This window comes from Lathyrus oleraceus, chromosome 4, assembly GCF_024323335.1.
Source record: "Lathyrus oleraceus cultivar Zhongwan6 chromosome 4, CAAS_Psat_ZW6_1.0, whole genome shotgun sequence".
NCBI lineage: Eukaryota > Viridiplantae > Streptophyta > Magnoliopsida > Fabales > Fabaceae > Lathyrus > Lathyrus oleraceus.
Window position 1 is genome coordinate 370,726,527 of NC_066582.1, and position 20,467 is coordinate 370,746,993.

A 20,467-nucleotide genomic window follows, 5' to 3' on the forward strand; every position below is an offset into this window, starting at 1 on the left:
GAGACCTAGAGAAGCAACTCAGAGACAAAGACATTCAGTTGAAGAAAGAGTTTGATTTGAGACAGACATCAGAGAACTATCTTGGAGGAGAAGTCATGGAGCTTAGAAGACAGCTGAAGGAGAAGATCACCCCTCTACCATAATGTTCAGAATGCACACTATTGATAGACCAGTGCCATTACCTGAAGACCCTCATTCCGGAAGACCGTCTGTCTTAGATGTATTTGTTGAGAATCACCTCCAGGCTTGTTGGATGGGATTCATTTGTTTGTGCTCCGTTCTTTGGATCTTTGTTGTTGAGAATCACCTCCAGGCTTGTTGGATGGGATTCATTTTGTTTGTACTCTGTTTGTCGAATATTTGTTGACTTGGTTGTAAGATCTTATTGCCCTTATTTGTAGATAAGGTTGTTGGTATTTCCCTGTTGTTCTCATTTTCCTTGTATCTAGTATTCCTTTGTTGCTGCAGGTTGCCATCTTTTAAGGTTGGATCAGGCTCTTTGAATGCCTGAGAAATGAGCATATCATGTGCATCATACACATCATTAACATCATACTCATCTCATTTGCATAACAGGTGTTCTTGTTCCGACTTCTCACTTTGGTTCCTGTGTTCAGGCAGGATAGCTGATCAGAGACCGCACCGCTACTCAACGAGACTTAACCATCAGAGGAACATGGATCAACTGCAAGCTGAGTTAGCTGAGATGAGGGCTAACATGGCCCAGTTCATACACATGATGCAAGGGGTTGCGCAAGGACAAGAAGAACTCCGAGCTCTGGTTCAGAGGCAAGAAGCTACATTGCCACCAGTCAATCCACCTCTGCAGGAAGGAAATCCAGTCCATGACACTCCTGCTGCTGCTGTGCCCATCAACAACTATGCTGAAGGTGAAGAGTTGAGGGGTATCCGAGTTGACGGTCAACCAATTGCTCCAGATGCTGCTAATGCCAGGGTAATCCATGCTCCGGCCCGTAACAGAATTCCGATTGTTGACAGACAAGAGGATATGTTTACTTTGCTCAGCGAAGATGAAGATATTTTGGGAAGAAATGATGCGAGAGATCGTAAAGTTGAGGCCCTCGCTGAGAAGATCCGTGCTATGGAATGTCAAAACTCCCTCGGTTTTGATGTTACTAATATGGGATTGGTTGAAGGCTTGAGAATCCCGCACAAGTTTAAGGCACCGTCCTTTGATAAGTACAATGGCACCTCCTGTCCTCGTACTCATGTGCAAGCATATTATCGAAAGATCTCGGCGTATACTGACGACGAGAAGATGTGGATGTATTTTTTCCAAGACAGCCTATCTGGGGCGTCTTTGGACTGGTACATGGAGTTGAAGAGGGATTCGATCAGATGCTGGAGGGATTTGGGTGAAGCATTCCTCAGACAGTATAAACATAACATGGATATGGCGCCGACCCGGACTCAGCTGCAGAGTCTGTGTCAGAAAAACAATGAGAGTTTTAAAGAGTACGCCCAGAGATGGCGCGAGCTTGCTGCGAGAGTTCAACCCCCTATGCTGGAAAGGGAGTTGACGGATATGTTTATCAGCACTCTTCAAGGCATGTATATGGACCGGATGGGAAGCTGCCCATTCGGAAGTTTTTATGATGTCGTCATCTGTGGCGAGAGAACAGAGAGTTTAATCAAGGCTGGCAGAATTCATGATGTGGGGTCTTCTTCGTCATCGAAGAAACCTTTCTCTGGGGCACCTCGCCGTAGAGAAGGAGAGACCAATGCTGTCCACCGAGGGAATGTGTACAGAGGAGTTGTAAACAGAGATCAGTATCGTCCAGTTGCTGCAGTGACCATTCCTGCACCTCAGCCTCGTCAACAACAACAACAAAGGGTTCAACAACCGCAACAACAACAACAACAGCAACAACGTCCGTATCAGCCCAGACAGAGAGTGGCTGATCGACATTTTGATCCTTTGCCAATGTCGTACCCCGAACTATTGCCCGAACTACTCAGGTTGGGATTTGTCGAGTTGCGTACCATGGCTCCTCCAACAGTGTTGCCACCTGGATACGATGCGAACGTCCGCTGTGACTTTCATTCTAGGGCACCAGGCCATCATACTGAGAAATGCCAGGCTTTGCAACACAAGGTTCAAGACTTGATCGATGCCAAGGCGATCAATTTCGCTCCGGTACCCAATGTAGTGAACAATCCTATGCCTCAACATGGTGGGCATAGGGTAAATAATATCGAAGGGGGAGAAGCTGAAGATTTGGTTGATAATGTTGATAATGTTCAGACTTCTTTATCAGTTGTGAAGGGCCGTTTACTGAAGGGGGGTGTCTACCCGGGCTGTAATGAGGGTTGTTTGGACTGTGTTGAGGCTGCTAATGGTTGTGACCAGTTGAGGGCTGGTATTCAAAGGATGATTGATGAAGGTTGTCTCCAGTTCAGTCGGGCTGTCAAAGATAATGGGTCAGTGTCGACTGTCACTATCTACTTTAAGCCGTCTGAAGGACGAGGACAAGGGGTCGTAAGTTCATCTGCAGCAAGTGGTACTCCAGTTACCATTTCCACTCCAGTAACCATCAATGCTCCAACTACTATCGTGGCGTCTGGCAGAAGACCGGTTGAGAATAGTAGGGCTGTGCCTTGGAGATATGATAATGCCTATCGCAACAATCGGAGGGCTGATAATCAGATGAGGCCAGTAAGTCAAGCGCCTGTGACAATCAGTGCACCGGTAAAAACTCATGTGGTTGCAAGTCCTGTGGTGGACAATGTTGGGGGACCAGGAGGTTTTACCCGGAGTGGACGACTGTTTGCTCCTCAGCCGTTGAGGGATGCTAATGCTGAGGCATCTGCTAGGGCGAAGGGTAAACAAGTTGCTGTTGACGAGGAACCGGCTCAGAAGGAGACTGAGGGTTCATTTGAAAAGGATGTGGAAGAATTCATGAAAATCATAAAGAAGAGTGACTACAAGATTGTAGATCAGCTCAATCAAACTCCATCCAAAATTTCAATTCTCTCTTTGCTGTTGTGCTCTGAGGCACATCGTGATGCTTTGTTGAAGATGTTGAACATGGCATACGTCCCGCAAGAGATCTCCGTCAACCAACTAGAGGGTGTGTTGGCCAACGTGAGCACCAGGCACGGTGTAGGTTTCACTGACCTAGACTTGACGCCTGAAGGTCGTAATCATAACAAAGCCTTGCACATCACTATGGAGTGCAAGGGTGCTGTTCTGTCTCACGTGTTGGTAGACACCGGGTCGTCCCTGAATGTCCTGCCGAAGCAGATTTTGAAGAAGATTGATGTTGAGGGAGTTGTGCTCACTCCCAGTGACCTTATTGTGCGTGCTTTTGACGGATCCAAACATTCTGTGTTTGGTGAAGTTACCTTGCCGGTGAAGATAGGTCCCGAAGTTTTCGATGTCATTTTCTATGTGATGGACATTCAGCCCGCCTACAGCTGTCTGTTGGGGCGTCTGTGGATTCACGCAGCAGGGGCAGTCTCGTCGACTCTCCACCAAAAACTCAAGTATGTCTGGAACGGTCAGATTGTGACCGTATGTGGCGAAGAAGAGATTCTGGTGAGTCACCTGTCCTCGTTCAAGTATGTCGAGGTAGATGGCGAGATCCACGAAACATTATGCCAGGCATTTGAGACTGTGGCGCTTGAGACGGTAGCCTATGCTGAGCAGAGGAAGCCAGGTGCTTCGATTGCTTCATACAAGCAAGCCAAGGAGGTGGTTGACTCCGGTAGAGCAGAGGGCTGGGGCAAGATGGTAGACTTGCCTATCAAGGGGGACAAGTTTGGTATCGGTTACGAGCCTCTCCAAGCAGAGCAGAGTGTGGGTCCAAGTACCTTTACCAGCGCCGGGCTGATGAATCATGGAGACGTCTTTGCAACCGGTGGGGAAGACTGTGATAGTGACTGTGATTTGGACATCTGGATTCGCCCATGTGCACCAGGGGAGTCTATCAATAATTGGACGGCTGAAGAAGTGGTTCAAGTTACTCTTCAGACAGAGTAATTTTCCTTTGTTTTTATCATTTTGCATGAAAACCTTGCGCTCTGCCCAAGGCGTAGTGGTTCATTGTAGGGCCTCATCATGTTTTAATGATTATCATAAATAAAGGACGTTTTGCAATCAAATTTTGAGATCTTTGTCTTTCTATTTTTGTTTTCACTTTTTCAAAATAATAAAACTGGCAATGTTTTTGTTTTTTGTGACTTTTTTCAAACTCTTTTTCTAAAATAAGGCATTAACATGCAGAAGTGATATCATGGAATCCACTGTGAACAATCCTGTTATGGCTCAATATGATTTTGATAATCCCATCTTCCAAGCCGAAGAGGAGAGTGAGGAAGACTGTGAACTCCCCGCAGAATTGGTCAGATTACTGAAGCAAGAGGAAAGGGTCATCCAACCTCATCAGGAGGAGTTGGAGATTGTTAATCTGGGTACTGAGGACGCCAGAAGAGAGATCAAGATTGGGGCTGCTTTAGAAGACTCTGTCAAGAGGAGGCTAATTGAGATGCTAAGAGAATATGTGGAAATATTCGCCTGGTCATATCAAGATATGCCTGGGTTGGATACGGACATTGTGGTGCATCGACTACCTCTTAGAGAAGAGTGTCCGTCGGTCAAGCAGAAGCTTCGCAGAACAAGTCCTGATATGGCTGTCAAGATCAAGGAAGAGGTTCAGAAGCAGTGGGATGCAGGTTTTCTGGCTGTTACCAGTTATCCACCGTGGGTGGCCAACATCGTTCCTGTGCCGAAGAAGGATGGCAAAGTCAAAATGTGTGTCGACTACCGGGATTTGAACAGAGCGAGTCCGAAAGATGATTTCCCATTACCTCACATCGATGTATTGGTGGATAATACGGCTCAATCCTTGGTATTCTCTTTCATGGACGGTTTCTCAGGCTATAATCAGATCAAGATGGCGCTAGAGGACATGGAAAAGATGACATTCATTACACCTTAGGGCACGTTCTGCTACAAAGTGATGCCATTTGGGCTGAAGAATGCCGGTGCTACCTATCAGAGGGCAATGACGACTCTCTTTCATGACATGATGCACAAAGAGATCGAAGTGTACGTGGATGATATGATTGCAAAGTCGCATACAGAAGAGGAGCACCTGGTTAATTTGCAGAAGTTGTTTGACAGATTGGTCAAGTTCAAACTGAGGCTGAATCCGAACAAATGTACGTTTGGGGTGAGATCAGGGAAGCTGTTAGGCTTCATTGTCAATGAGAAAGGGATTGAGGTTGATCCAGCAAAGGTCAAAGCTATTCAAGAGATGCCTGAACCGAAAACGGAAAAGCAAGTCCGTGGGTTTTTAGGGAGGTTGAACTACATTGCAAGGTTCATATCTCACCTAACTGCCACGTGTGAACCAATTTTCAAACTGCTTAGAAAGAATCAGGCGATCAAGTGGAATAACGACTGTCAGAAAGCTTTTGACAAGATAAAAGAGTATTTACAGAAACCTCCAATCCTGATACCTCCAGTTCCAGGGAGACCATTGATAATGTACCTGTCAGCTACTGAGAACTCGATGGGGTGTGTATTGGGTCAGCATGACGAGTCTGGTCGAAAAGAGCATGCCATATACTACCTTAGCAAAAAGTTTACCGACTGTGAAACAAGATATTCACTGCTCGAGAAAACTTGCTGTGCTTTGGCCTGGGCTGCTCGCCGACTAAGGCAGTATATGTTGAACCATACTACCTTGTTGATTTCTAAGATGGATCCAGTAAAGTACATCTTTGAGAAGCCGGCTCTCACCGGGCGCGTTGCTCGATGGCAGATGATTTTAACAGAATATGACATTCAGTACACGTCACAGAAGGCCATCAAGGGTAGTATTCTGTCAGACTACCTTGCCGAGCAACCAATTTATGATTATCAGCCGATGATGTTTGAATTCCCTGATGAAGACATCTTGTATCTGAAGATGAAAGATTGTGAAGAGCCGCTTGTCGAGGAAGGACCGGATCCGGATGACAAGTGGACACTGATGTTTGATGGGGCTGTGAATATGAATGGTAATGGTGTTGGTGCAGTGCTGATCAATCCTAAAGGTGCTCATATGCCTTTTTCTGCCAGATTGACTTTTGATGTCACCAACAACGAAGCTGAGTATGAGGCTTGTATCATGGGGATAGAAGAAGCCATTGATCTGAGGATCAAAACTCTTGACATTTTTGGAGATTCAGCTCTAGTGATCAATCAGGTCAATGGAGATTGGAATACAAATCAGCCACATTTGATTCCGTATAGAGATTACACCAGAAGAATACTGACGTTCTTCAAGAAGGTGAAATTGTATCACGTCCCCCGGGATGAGAATCAGATGGCTGATGCTTTAACTACTTTATCATCCATGATAAAAGTTCATTGGTGGAATCATGTGCCACATGTTGCGGTGAATCGACTCGAGAGGCCTGCGTATGTGTTTGCAGCCGAGTCTATGACGATTGATGAGAAACCGTGGTATTATGACATCAAGAACTTCCTCAAGACTCAAGAGTATCCTGAAGGTGCATCGAAGAATGATAAGAAGACCATGAGAAGGCTAGCTGGAAGCTTTTACTTGAATCAGGATGATGTGTTGTATAAGAGGAACTTTGACATGGTCTTGCTCAGATGCGTGGATAGAAACGAAGCAGACATGTTGATGCAAGAAGTGCACGAAGGTTCGTTTGGTACCCATGCTGGTGGTCATGCAATGTCGAAGAAACTGTTGAGAGCCGGTTATTACTGGATGACTATGGAATCCGATTGTTTCAAGTACGCTCGGAAGTGCCATAAGTGTCAAATCTATGCTGATAAGGTGCATGTACCACCAAGCCCGTTGAATGTCATGAACTCGCCTTGGCCGTTTGCCATGTGGGGCATTGACATGATTGGGATGATTGAGCCTACTGCTTCGAATGGACATCGCTTCATCCTGGTTGCGATTGACTACTTCACCAAATGGGTAGAAGCAGCTTCCTTTGCTAGTGTTACCAAACAAGTGGTTGCCCGGTTCATCAAGAAAGAAATCATTTGTCGTTATGGAGTCCCTGAGAGAATCATCACTGACAATGGTTCAAATCTCAACAACAAGATGATGAAAGAACTTTGCAAAGATTTCAAAATCGAACATCACAATTCTTCTCCTTACAGACCGAAGATGAATGGTGCTGTAGAGGCGGCTAACAAGAATATCAAGAAGATTATGCAGAAGATGGTCGTTACGTACAAAGATTGGCATGAGATGTTGCCTTTCGCTTTGCATGGGTACCGTACTTCAGTACGTACAAAGACCGGGGCAACCCCCTACTCCCTTGTGTATGGTATGGAAGCAGTCATACCTGTTGAAATGGAGATCCCTTCTCTGAGGGTATTATTAGATGTCAAGCTGGACGAAGCCGAGTGAATTCGTACAAGGTTTAATGAGTTAAGCCTTATCGAAGAAAGACGGTTAGCAGCTGTGTGTCATGGGCAGTTATACCAGAGAAGGATGAAACGAGCCTTTGATCAGAAAGTGCGTCCTCGGACATTTCAGACTGGTGATCTAGTTCTGAAGAGGATCCTTCCTCCCGGTACAGATAACAGGGGCAAGTGGACTCCTAATTACGAAGGTCCGTATGTTGTGAAGAAGGTCTTCTCCGGTGGAGCCTTGATGCTTACAACAATGGATGGTGAAGATTTTCCTTCCCCTGTTAACTCAGACGTAGTCAAAAAATACTTCGCATAAATTGAACCGCTGGACAAAAAGAATAAAAAAGTCCAAGCAAAAATGGGCATCCCGGCGAACCAAAAAACAGAAAGAAAAGGTTCGGGCAAAAATTAGGGATAAAAATAAAAAGAATTTGTACACCCGGTAAGTCGAAAACCCGCAAGGGCGGCTTAGGCAAAAATGGGTATCCCGGTGGATTGAAAACCCGAAAGGGCGATCCAGCCAAAAGAGGGATTAGAGCGAAGACTACAGTCTGAGTTATCTGTACTTCATCGCGCTTCGTCAGCTGCCATCTCGAAAGATGTGATCGGTCCAGTCAGTCTTCTCAGAAAGCAAGGAGTTGGGAGGAAATTTGACGATCTATGAGTTATAACAGAGTTAGGAAACAGTGGATGCCGTGTTCACATTGCCATTAGGATAGTTTATTTTCCTTTTGTGCGCAATTACCTCTTCCTAGGAATTGCTTCCCAATGTATTTGCCTTTTCAGGCACATGTTCAATCAATAAAAGTCGTTATTCAGATAAATTGCTCTTATTTTTACTTTTACTGTTTTGTTTGCAAAAACGTCCGAATTTTTGATAAACATTGCATATAAAAACATGAAGGCTAAAACAATAACGTGCAAGAGATTAAAACATTTGAAAATCATTTTGAATGTTGAGGACACTTGAGCGTATCTTGTCCGTGTATCCCCTGGGGGCATTTGTTATTCCGCTTTGCAGGTCGTCATCTGTGAGCTTTCCCCAGCAGTTTATTTCCCAGAACAAAGCTTTTCACCTAACTATGGATTGGTTAGATCATCCCCGAGTGGAGCGGGTTTCATGAAATATCTCTCCACCAGAGTTCATCCTACCAGTGGATTGGACAGGTTTCAGTATCAGATCGGTGTGCATCCCCAACTTGAATCTATTCTACCGGTGGATTGCGTGGGTCGTCCCCGGCGGAGTAGTAGTTATTCCCCAAAGCAGGGTTTATCCCACTTGAGGCTTGTTTGAGTCTTCCTCAGTGAAGTCGCCTTATCACTCCCCGGTAAAGTCTTGTTACTCCCGTCGAGTATTATCCCCAAAGAGTTGCCTGGTTTATCTTCCCCAGCGGAGCAGTTATTTCCCAGAGCAGAGTTCATCCTACTTGTGGATTGGTTGGGCCGTCCCCAGCAAAGTTGTCGGTTTTGTCAATAGCAAGTTGCTTTATTATTCCCCAGCGAGTTGCCTTGTCTCCCCCTAGCGGAGTTGTATTGATGGTTCCCCGGCAGTTGCCTTGTTTTTCTCCCCAGCAGATTTGTATCGATGATTTTTCAGCACAGTCGTCCTGTGTATCCCTCAGCGGAGTTCTCATCATTTTGCATTTTGCATGTAGTAATCATTGCATCCTCAAACTGCGTAGCATTTCCATTCCATATGGAGCATTACGCCATAGAAAAATCAAACATATGCATTCATGTGGTAACCTCACCAGACCGTATCCCCGGCAGAGGCGGATCATTTCATTCAACATCAGCACAACAAGTCTGCTACAGTTGCTCTTGACAGCATTCAGGATTGATATCCCCACAGAGGTTTATTACCTCACCCGTTGGTGACAGAAAGTTTGTTTCTCCCCAGTGAGACCCCCAGCAAGTGGTCAACCTTGCCTTGACATATCTAAGATGTCGTTCTTGTGATACCGGTAAGTGTCATGCCAGCACCCGCATCTGTTTCTTTGTTTGGTGTCGGTAAACACCATTGTTTCGGTGTCTGTAAACATCGGGTATTCTCCCCAGTCATCAGTAAATGTCTGGTCATCATTTTTGGTGTCGGTAAACACCATTGTTTCGGTGTCTGTAAACATCGGGTTTTCTCCCCAGTCATCGGTAAATGTCTGGTCATTTTTTGATGTCGGTAAACATCATCTTTCGATGTCGGTAAACATCGAGTCTTTTCTGTAGTCATCGGTAAATGTCTGATAATCCCCAGCTAGAGATCCCCAGTAGAGTCATCGGTAAATGTCCTATCTGGTTTCCAGCTGCAAATATATGTTTTTTCCCTTAGTGAAGTGTTCCCCGGTCATCGGTAAATGTCTGGTCGTTTTTGGATGTCGGTAAACATCATCTTTCGATGTCGGTAAACGTCGAGTCTCATCCCAGTCATCGGTAAATGTCTGGTCATGCTTTGTTTCCTTGTTGATAAAATCAAGATCCCCAGAAGTCGTCGGTAAACGCCTTGTCTGATTACACCAGAAAGATTTTGTTCCTCCCCAAGTGGAGACGCCATCGGTAAATGGCCCCGTATGCTTCAATATCGGTAAATATTGAATGCCCAGTTTTATCCGCCATCGGTAAATGGCCCTGTTTTCTTCGATATCGGTAAATATCGGATCCCCAGTTGCAGTAGCCATCGGTAAATGGTCGAGTTGAAGTTGATATCGGTAAATGTCAAGTTTCTTTGAAGCCACCATCGGTAAATGGTCTTGCTTCCTTTTACATCAGAGTTGTTTCCCAGCAGCCATCGGTAAATGGTCTTGCTGAAGTTGATATCGGTAAATATCAAGTTTCCAGTTTCTAACCATCGGTAAATGGTTTCGCTTTTCTGAAGTTGTCAATTGCAGGCGTCATCGGTAAATGACGTGGTTCTTCTTGTATCATATCCGGCAGAGGGCAAATTTCTACGGTTCTTGGTATTCAATCCCTGTTTACCCTGAAAGTCTGACAGCCGTTGCAATCATCCGTTCGGGTTCCCAGCTGATTGAATAGGGGCAGCTGTAGCACCTCAAATTTGCACCTATCATTGTACATACATTTTCATTATTAGGTCATTAACATTTAACATAGTCCACTGCATAGCATTGCATTGTCCTTTGCCCCAAGTGTAAGATCATCAGACAGATTAGGTCAAACTGGTCAGGAGATCAGTCAGTCAAGCAAGCAAGTACAATTTTCAAGGAGACAAGGCCCTAGGGTTGGTCCAACATGTTCACATGACCTAGGGGTCCTTTTGGAGTGTTTTGGTCAAGGATTGGATGTTCAGAAGTCATCAGTCATGGATCAGTTCACCAGAAACCCTAAAAAGTCAACTGTTGGTCAACTGTGCATTTAATCAGTGATTTGATGGTGGAAATTGGTTTGAGAGGTCTCATTCATGTCCATATAGTCTTCATATAACATGTCAAACATCATCATGGAAGAATTTGAAGCCAGACAAGAAATTTCCAAAAATAGAAAGTTGACCTGTAATTGGAATTTGCCAAAAATGGAAAGTCTTGATCCTCAAACTTACATCATGATACAAGCTTCAAATGAATTTTTGCCCAACATGAAAGTTGAAGATCTTGCTCTCCCATTTCCAAAAAGTCCAAGAACACTCAATTCCCATGTATGGTTGGCAAGTTATGATCAAATCATTTTCAGAAATTTTTGAACTTCAATGAGGCATTTTCAGAAGTTATGATCAAACCATTGGGACAAATTGGGTGGGGTTTTTTGCTACAAGTCACATTTGATGCCCTCTTTCCAAATTTGTCATCACCATTTACCAAAAACTCAACAATCAAAATGGCACTTTTTGAAGTGACTTGAATTATTTCAAGTGAGGTAAAAAAATGAACTTTTGAAATAAACATTTTCAACCACTTTTACCACTTGGAATTGATCACAAATCACATTTTGGACATGTTTGAGGCCCAAATTCGCACTGTATAGCCATGCACCATGCAACTTAAGTGAATTTGGTCAATTAGCAAAAACACACTTCATTAGCAATTTGGATTACCATTTCCATTAACCAACTAACACAACCCTTAAACAGAGTATATATGCATCATTTGGACTCTGAAAAGCCCTAGCACACTCTCACAAACAGATCAAAAAAAGCTCTATTCTCTCAAACCCTCATTTTTGCATTTTTGAACCATTCTTGAAAAACTCCAAAGAACACGAGCTGGTCTTGTTTGCTTCATCACTCACCACCATTTTTGAGCTCATTGCAAGTGGTATATCTCAGCTGTAAAGCCTTGTTCATGGACTGTTTTGGAAGAGCTTCATCCATGGCAGATTTCAAGTGAAGCACAATCAAGCATTGCTGAGCCAAATTTCCTCCTCCATTCATCATTTGGGAGCTTGAAGAGCAACTGTTTTGAGCTTACACGACCAAACAACACCTGAATCACGACTGTACTTCAATTTTGGTAAGAATTTGACTCTCCCATTTCTTAAAACCATGATATGCATTGGATAGATCTCTTTGCCATGATTCTATTGAGCTTTAAACCACTGAAAATGGTTGAGTAATTAGGGAGAAATGTTGATTTGAAACTTGATGTATGAAAATGTTTTTGCATGATTCTTCCATGATAAGTTGAATTAGGGAAAATGGCTTTTGGAATGTTGATGTGTGTTGTTAGATGTGTCGAATGGTGTATTTGATTTCATTTTCTGGAAAAGTAAATTTGCACGATTGTTGGAGATGATGAACATGAGCACTGTACACATAAACCCTAGTTCACGTTTCCAGATTTCACGTTTGCTGCTGGTTTTGTTGTTTTGCATGAAAGTCCTATTCCGTTGCCCGTGAACCAATGGCTGAGCGACACGCTTATGTTCGCTGCACTGCGTTTCACTAAAAGTTCCCTATAATTACTAAAGTGCCATTCCCGTGCCATTTAATCCATTAATTCATGTTTTTTTTAATTTTTATTTCATTTTGTTACACAACCTTTGAAAAATCATAGCACCTCCAATTTTGATCCAAAATTAATGAGACTCTTTGCAAATTGTTCATCATAATCTCTAGTTTTTTATCATATATTTTCCAGATTTTTGGCATGGACGGATTTTTATTTGTGATAGGGTTTTGTTCATGTGTCCATTTTTTGTACACTTTGCCAAATCAATTGTGAAATGATGATGCTTTATCCAATGGCTTTGAAATTTTTTGTGCTTGAACTAGACACATTCATGGTGATTTTGGTAAAGAGTTTGTGAATTTATCATTGCTGGTTTGTGTGTTATGATTTTTTGAATTAGGGTGTGACAATTTGTGTCACACCATTGATGTCCAATTTCATGATTTTATTTACCTAGCCTATTGAACTCAATTTGGTCCGATTTTTTGCATGAACATACTTAGGGATGTCTAGCTTACATGTGATTTTTTATGGAATTTTTGATTGTATTTCCTAATTGTTTGGAATTTTCTCCCCTGTTTGACCAAAATGTTGACTTTTGTGACACATGATGCCATTTGTTTTGTGAAATTCTCATACATTATTGGATGGACATGAAATTTGACATGTGATTATTAGACATCTTAAGCTTTATAATGGTGTTAGTCCCATTCATTTATCATTTGCTATCTCTGATGTATGATTTATTCAAATTGGTGCATGTTTGGTTGACTTCTTTGAGCATGTTTGAACTTGCCCTGCCTTTCTGATTTTCATTTCCCTACCTCCCATGATCCAATTGAGCTGAAATTTGGTGTGCTTACCATGCTAGGGATTATGTTGGATCATGATTTATTTGATGATTTTTGGAATTGTTTATGATTGGTTTTGAACTGAGTCTTGCTGTTGACTTCTATGAGCTTCCATATGCCATGCTTTGACCTAATTTGTTCATGAAATGATGATGATGAATGATATGATTGTGGAACCAATTGAGTTTGCTTCTTGATTGTTTGAATATGATTTTGATTGGATTTCATTTGCTGTTTTGACTTTATCATCCCCTTTTGGCCCTAGGCTTGTCCTAGTGGTCCTGTTGCTCATGTTTGAGTTCATTTTTTCAGGATAAGAAGCAGTTGCCTTAGAGAGATCAATAAAAATTGATTGATGCTTGATTGATTATCATGACTAACTTGTTTGTTTTGTAGCTTGCTTGGCTCATGTGCTTGAGCCTTGTGCATTGCACAGTTAAACTGATTGTGTAGACTGTTGATCCTTATCTCATTTTGCTTTAACTTTGACTTGTATACTGATGTTGTCTGACTGGTTTCAGGTACCTTTAGTTGCTTATAGTTCCTTGTGAACTTTGATTTGCTTTGCTTAAGAGAAATTTGCATTGAGGTATAATTTCTTATCTTCATGTAGTCTGGAAGACCTGGCCTGTTACTTGGCCAGGCAACTGTCTGAAGTCCTCCTTAAGAGGCAATGTTTGTGACTGTTTAAAATTGTCCCTGTACATATGCAAAGACCTCCTAAGTGAAGAGGCAATTGGCAGAACCCAAGGGATATGAAATCTATCCCCTTCTATTCTGTGTGTCACTCACCTTGCTCACACTACCTGTGTTGATGCATAGTGAGTAAAAACCCAAGATCTATAGAGTCTAACTTGTGGAGAGAGTTCCTACTTTATGAACTCCCACACCTTCTGAGATTCAAATGCTCTCCCTGACCAGGGATAAGAGCAATGAGGCACACCCCTCATCTCCTTTCATCTGCTTCACCTTAGCCCCTCAATGGCAAGGTTAAGAGCTAACACTACCCAGTTCCAGTGGTTTGTTTGTTGAGGTTGATATGACCCCTCGACTAAAACCTACCCTTGTTTGAGCCCATTGCTTGTATATAGTGTGTGCTACTTGTGCTTGTGTGTTTGTTTGACTTGCTTCCTGTGCAAGTTAGGTTTAGTTTGACTTGCTTCCTATGCAACTTAGGTTAGGTGTGGCTTGCTTCCTGTGCAAGTCATGTTTAGGATAAGCTTGCTTCATGTGCAAGTTAGCTAGAAACCTTAACTTAGGGATGATTTTGCATGATAACATCTAGGCTCGAGTCGTAGTCTCCCTAGTTGTGTCTCCCTCTATTATATGGTTAGGCTAGTCCTTTTTCCCTCCGTAGGGGAACTACGTCGCCCTGATCCTCATACCAGATGAGGTACGTAGGCAGGAGATGAGCTGATCTCTCTGGGCGCCCTTTTTCTTTTTCCACCCTTTGTGCCCTCAACCCCTCTGTGTGTGTTGTTGTGTGCTTGGAAGCTGATGTAAGTCCATCGAGTGGCATTCGGGTTCTAGTGTGGGTTTGTTTGGTTCGGATGCTGATGTAAGTCCAGTGATTGGCATTCAGGCTCCACGTTTGCCTTTGCCTGTGTTTGTTTGTGTGCGTGTTAGCCGAGCTACGAATGCTCTGATTCTTCTTCGTCCAAGGAGATACGTATGCATAGGATGCGATATCCTAGCGAGCATGTGTCGTTTCCCCAGTCCGAACTACTTTGACTCTGATGTCTATACTTGATAGACTAAGCATGATGTCTACTTCGAACAACATTTTTTTTTCCGCGTCCTATCGCGAGGGATCGCATTATCATCTTTTTTTGAGGTGCGACAATTACATGCGACTCTATATGACTAATGCACAAATACAAGCTATTCAAAATCCTTTGATTCTTAGTAAAATTGGTGTCCCCACAACGAAAATAAAGTGGATGAATTTTTCTGAAATGAGTCATCTTATATCAAATGTATATGACTGAGTTTTAGTTTAGTTTACAAGACATAGTTTTTCGTAAATCGTTTTCCCTCTGCTAAGTTGCCCTCCAAATAATTTAAATGGCCGGGTTGTCTTGATTAGACAGATTGCTACTAAGATGCATTTTATACAAGCTTATTTGAAACGAGGGTGTCCTCTACCACCAACATTCGTAGAATGGAGAGAACGTCTTAAGGAAGAAACATCTGAGTGAGAACTTTGCTTTTTTGGATAGGATGCATGAGTTCTAGAAATTAAATGATGTTGAAAAATAATACAATAGAAAAAAGTCTAATGCGAAAAGTTCAATAAATTTAAAAAGATGTCATCGATTTTGATGCATTTTAATCGTATGTACTTCTAATTTTGTTGATTCACTATGTTCATTTTTATTCTTATATCTTCATTTTAAGATGTCCAAACATAATCTAAGCGTATAAATAAAGCATTACTTTTGAAAACAAATTAATTGTTGAGTTTCTAGTAAGAGATGAGTCCTCTTAAATTCTGGACAAATTCTACATAAGAGTTTTTAAATGTTGTGAAACTGAAGTTATTAGACTAAGGTTTTGCTTAAATTGATGCAATGAGATTATATGAAGTGATATGAGATGAAATAGAATAAGATTACATTGTTTGAGTTAATTAAAATCAGATCCAGTATAATAAAATTTTATTATTCTATTTTATTTCATTTCATCACTTTTCATTAGCATTGTTTCCTTTAGATATGAGGAATAAAAAATTACATCACTTTCTACTAGTATTGATCACTTTCTACGAGTATTGTTCCCTTTAATATGAGCAGAATGAAAATTTTCATCACTTTCCATCTGTATTGTTTCTCTTTTATATGAGCAGAATCAAAAACTTACTTTGTTTTTATCGCTAATTATTCAAATAATAAAGTAATAAAATTTCTATTTCACTCTATTCTATTTTTGCTAAATTTCAATAATTCTATTTATCTTAAGATATTAAAATATAATCTAAAATAATATAATAAAATTGTATATCTAACGAACTAGAAATTTTTTTCTTAAAAAATCTAGCATCATACTAACAAAAAATTATTAAAATTTATATATGCAGATGGGTGGCTGACCAATTAAATAAAAAAATATTAAAACATAATAATTTTTAGTTTTATGCTATCTTTACAAGTACTCTGGCGGTGAGCAAGTTGTCCATTTACATATGGATAATATTGCTTATAAAAAAATAAGAATGGATAAAACCATATATAAAACCAATCCAAAATATCCGGATCCATGTCCAGATCCGCTTGGAGTTTCGCTTCACTTCTCTAGGGTTTCTCAAACGCATTATAGAATCTCTCCACTCTCAGATTTCCTCTATAGATTAAAGAAGCATCGGAGAACTAATTCCGTCGCCGGAAACCGAACGCCGTTGCCGGAAACAAAAAACCTGAACCGAAAAAAATGTCAAGCAAGAAGAAACACAAACGAAAACACAGCGACAGCGATGAAGACGACGACGTTTTCTACTACCGCTACTGCGCTTCGTCCTCAACCCCTAACACCACCACCGGCACCACATCCAGTAATCAACACCAGTCAAAACTGAACAACAAAGGATCATCAATAGGAGAAACAGGTGAACCCTTAGCACCATCAAAATCGACGCTATACGTTTCTAATCTAGATTACTCCCTAACAAACTCCGATCTCCATACGCTCTTCTCTACTTTCGGCCGCATCGCGCGTGTAACCTTTCTCAAAGACCGTCACACGCGCCTAAGCCGCGGTGTCGCGTTTGTCCAATTCGTTTCTCGTAATGACGCCCAACGCGCCGTGGCGGAGATGAATAAGAAGATTCTCAATAGAAGGACTCTAACTGCTTCTATTACTGCTGATAATGGACGTGCTCCGGAGTTTATTCGGAAGCGCGTGTACAATACTGAGACTGCTTTGTGTTATGAGTGTGGGGGGCATGGTCATTTGTCGTATGAGTGTCCTAAGAATCAGTTGGGGCCGAGGCTGCGGCCTCAGCCTAAGAAGCCGCGACGGGGATTTAGTGGGCTGAGGGATAGGGATGGGGAGGAGGAAGGTGATGAGGAGGAGGAGGAGGGTGTTCAGATTGCTGCGGAGCAGTTTGACGATAATTGGGCTTCTGTTGTGGATGATGAAGCAGGTGAAAGGTTGCTGGGGAGAAACAGAAATGATGATGAGGGTTTGGACAACAACAAGACGAAGAAGAAAGGGAAGAAAGCTGGGTATTTCAGTGATGAGAGTGATCATGATGATGATGATTGATTATGACTATGTAGCATTGACACTTCAGATTGAAGGTGTGTGTTTGGTATTCCGCATTACCGCATTATTCAACCAGTCCTGTGTGTCGTGTCTATATATGTGCCAGTGTTTCGTAGATCTAAATGGCAATTTTTTGTTTTTATCAAGACATGGTGTAATTGATGAAATTGTTTATATGTTGTTGGCTTGGTTGGATGTGTTTATGGTTTTGATCACAAGCACATGTTAGTTATTAGTTATTGTGGTAGTAATTAGTGATAGTGGTGGTGAATTGGTGATGAGCATTTTTGTGTATTCCATATTTTCATAGTTAATGAATGATGACAGACGAGTCTCTTATTTATCGGCTTAATTTAGCATTCGGTTTACCTGTAAAACAGAAAGGAAAAGCCTGTTCGTTATGTTTTTTATTTTGGTTCAGTTAAAACATGTAATGTAATCAAATTGTAACACCCTGGTTTACTTTATGCACATCTTGTTATCATATAAGTAAGGTTTTTAATTACAGTTGTGGTGGTTATGTTATGATATTTGATATGTAGAATATTGTAGTCAGATATAGCTGGATTTGATGTGGTTGTTGAGATCTTGAAAAGCATAGGTTGTAGACTTGTAGTCACAATTACTGTCGCCGTTCTTGTGGAAAGCAGTTTAAAACCATGGGTAACAGTTCTTCTGATTACCTTTACTCTTTGATGTCTACTGAGCATTTTTATGCAGATTGATGAGTATTTCTCAAGTTTCTCTTAGAATGCTTAAATTGCTTCTCCCAGAGAAAATGTGGTATCCTTTTCATGCATAATCACTTGGCTGAGCTGGAGAATAATACCAATTTGTGCCTCACCCTCGACACTAGGCTTTAAATTATAGGTTTAATTATTCTGTAACTTTTTGAACCATGGGCTAATCTTGAATGTCATTGTAATGATATGTAGAAAAAGAAATTGGTTATTGTTATGCTATTTCCTTTCTTTCTGAATTATGGCTTTGAATCGGATTAAGTATAGTTATATTATATGGAGTTTGGGGTCAATTGTTACTGTTGTACTGTTGGTTTTAAGCATTGTTAGTTTTGGATATATCTATAACTCTGAAACCATATTCAGTTGACAGTTATATATAACCGATAGATACCATATTTATGATTGTCTATATACTTTTGTATGCTCATATGTTTTACTAATTGAATCATTGTCTTATGGCACAAGTTAATGAAAATAGTAGAGTTCATATCCTCTATGAATAGGATTAACATGAAGCTTGATTACATAGTACGATAATTGTACTCAGATATAAAGATATTGGGAGTTTTGTGAAATTCAGGATATCGGTTTCTTGAATTTTGTTGAAGTTTGAGCAGTTTCAAATAGGATAAATATGGGTGTTCTTGAAGAGGAAGTAGGTAAAAGTTTGGAATTTTTTTTCAAAATAATAATTATTTTTATTTTTTTTTCAAAATAACTAATTATTTAAAAAAATTATCAAAATAACCAGGTTTGGTAGAGGATGCGTCATATGAACTGGGGCACCCCCAATGCATAAAGAGGAGGCGTCAATAGCATTGGCGCATGCATTGCGCTCCTCACGAGGAGGCGCCACTAGCATTGGCGCATGCATTGCGCTCCTCATGAGGAGGCGCCAATACTAGTGGCGCCTGCATTGGGCCTCATGAGGAGGCGCCAATGCTAGTGGCGCCTAGGTGCATTTGGTTGTGTGGGCGCTAATTCATCTGGCTGCATGTGATGGTCATGTCGGCGTCAATCCCTCAAGCGCCCACATGTTTTGTCCATCTCTATAAATACCACGCATTGGATGCAATATTTTTCAATCAAACTCATCTCCTAATACAATTCAACCACCATCAATTTCAATTTTCCCTGTTTCAACAATGTCTGCATACATTCAAAAACAAAGTGCTGATGTAATATTTTCTGCCGTTGCGGCTCCGGTACAGATTCGACTTTGGAACACAAATATGTTTGAACGTCTTAATCGGACGTTGTACAGTTGGTTAGAGGGAGAAATTGGAGAGGGTGAACGGATTAGAAGAATACAATGGCTTGTGTCCACGTTCAACCAACACGGAGAATTACGCGAATTGGTGGATATTAAGACAGACCAAGACGCTCGTAGGATGATGCATTACATGTTCAAAATTGTTTTGCTGGTTGTAATTGCATAGTTCTTGTATTTTTTATAATTATATGTGTTACTGTTTATGCCATGGTACTTTCGTGACAGACGTCTAATATGAAATAAATTTAATTTTTCATATATTGCAATAGAGGTACATGTAAATTTATCTAGTTGTGCTCATTCTAACACTAGGACAGTTATTACGATTGTGACCTAGTTGACGGCATGAACTACATAGTCTAACCATTTTGTTCGCCGTATCCATTTCGGTTCGAAATCGGATGCTGTTTGGGCGACCCTTTTTCTTCCTTCGCATAACTTCGTTGTGCCAGACGATGTCCCCTTGATATTTTGGCCAATAATCCTCTTTTGCCAATACGAAAAAACTAATTTTATAAACATTTGAAAGACGGACGATTTTGTAAACTTCAGATAACAAGTATGATGGATCCCTTCGAACCTTTGAGCATGCCGCAAGGACATGGGAGCGGGGGTACGAAAGGCTTGGAACTTTCTGCAGTCGCACTAACCTCTATCTAGTTTGAATCTGTACTATCCCATCGGCATGCCCTCATTGTGATCCATGGACTCGACAACACTAAACCTACCTTTACTTCGGTCAAAGACCGTAACAACTTGTGTGTTTGCTTTGGCAGCTTCATGTCTGATGAATTTCATCGAAGCATCACTGAACAACTCTCCAGATTGCAACACTGAACTCCATTTTAAGCGTCTGGTTTCAAACAACGCCCTTAGCCTGAAATATGTAGCATGCACCAAAGCGATTATTGGTAGGTTACAGATGCCTTTGAAGACAGAGTTCATTGATTCCACAAGATTTGTTGTCATGTGGCCCCAACGTTGACCGTTGTCGTATGCCCTAGTCCACTTCTCCAAAGGAATACCATGGATCCACC

The 20,467-nt window shown here is 41.5% G+C and overlaps 1 pseudogene; it reads left to right on the top strand.

The window, feature by feature from the left end:
* The window catches only part of LOC127137502 (U11/U12 small nuclear ribonucleoprotein 31 kDa protein-like), a 39,581-nt pseudogene extending 22,167 nt beyond the window's left edge, over positions 1–17,414 (top strand).
* The last annotated feature ends 3,053 nt before the right edge of the window (positions 17,415–20,467 follow it).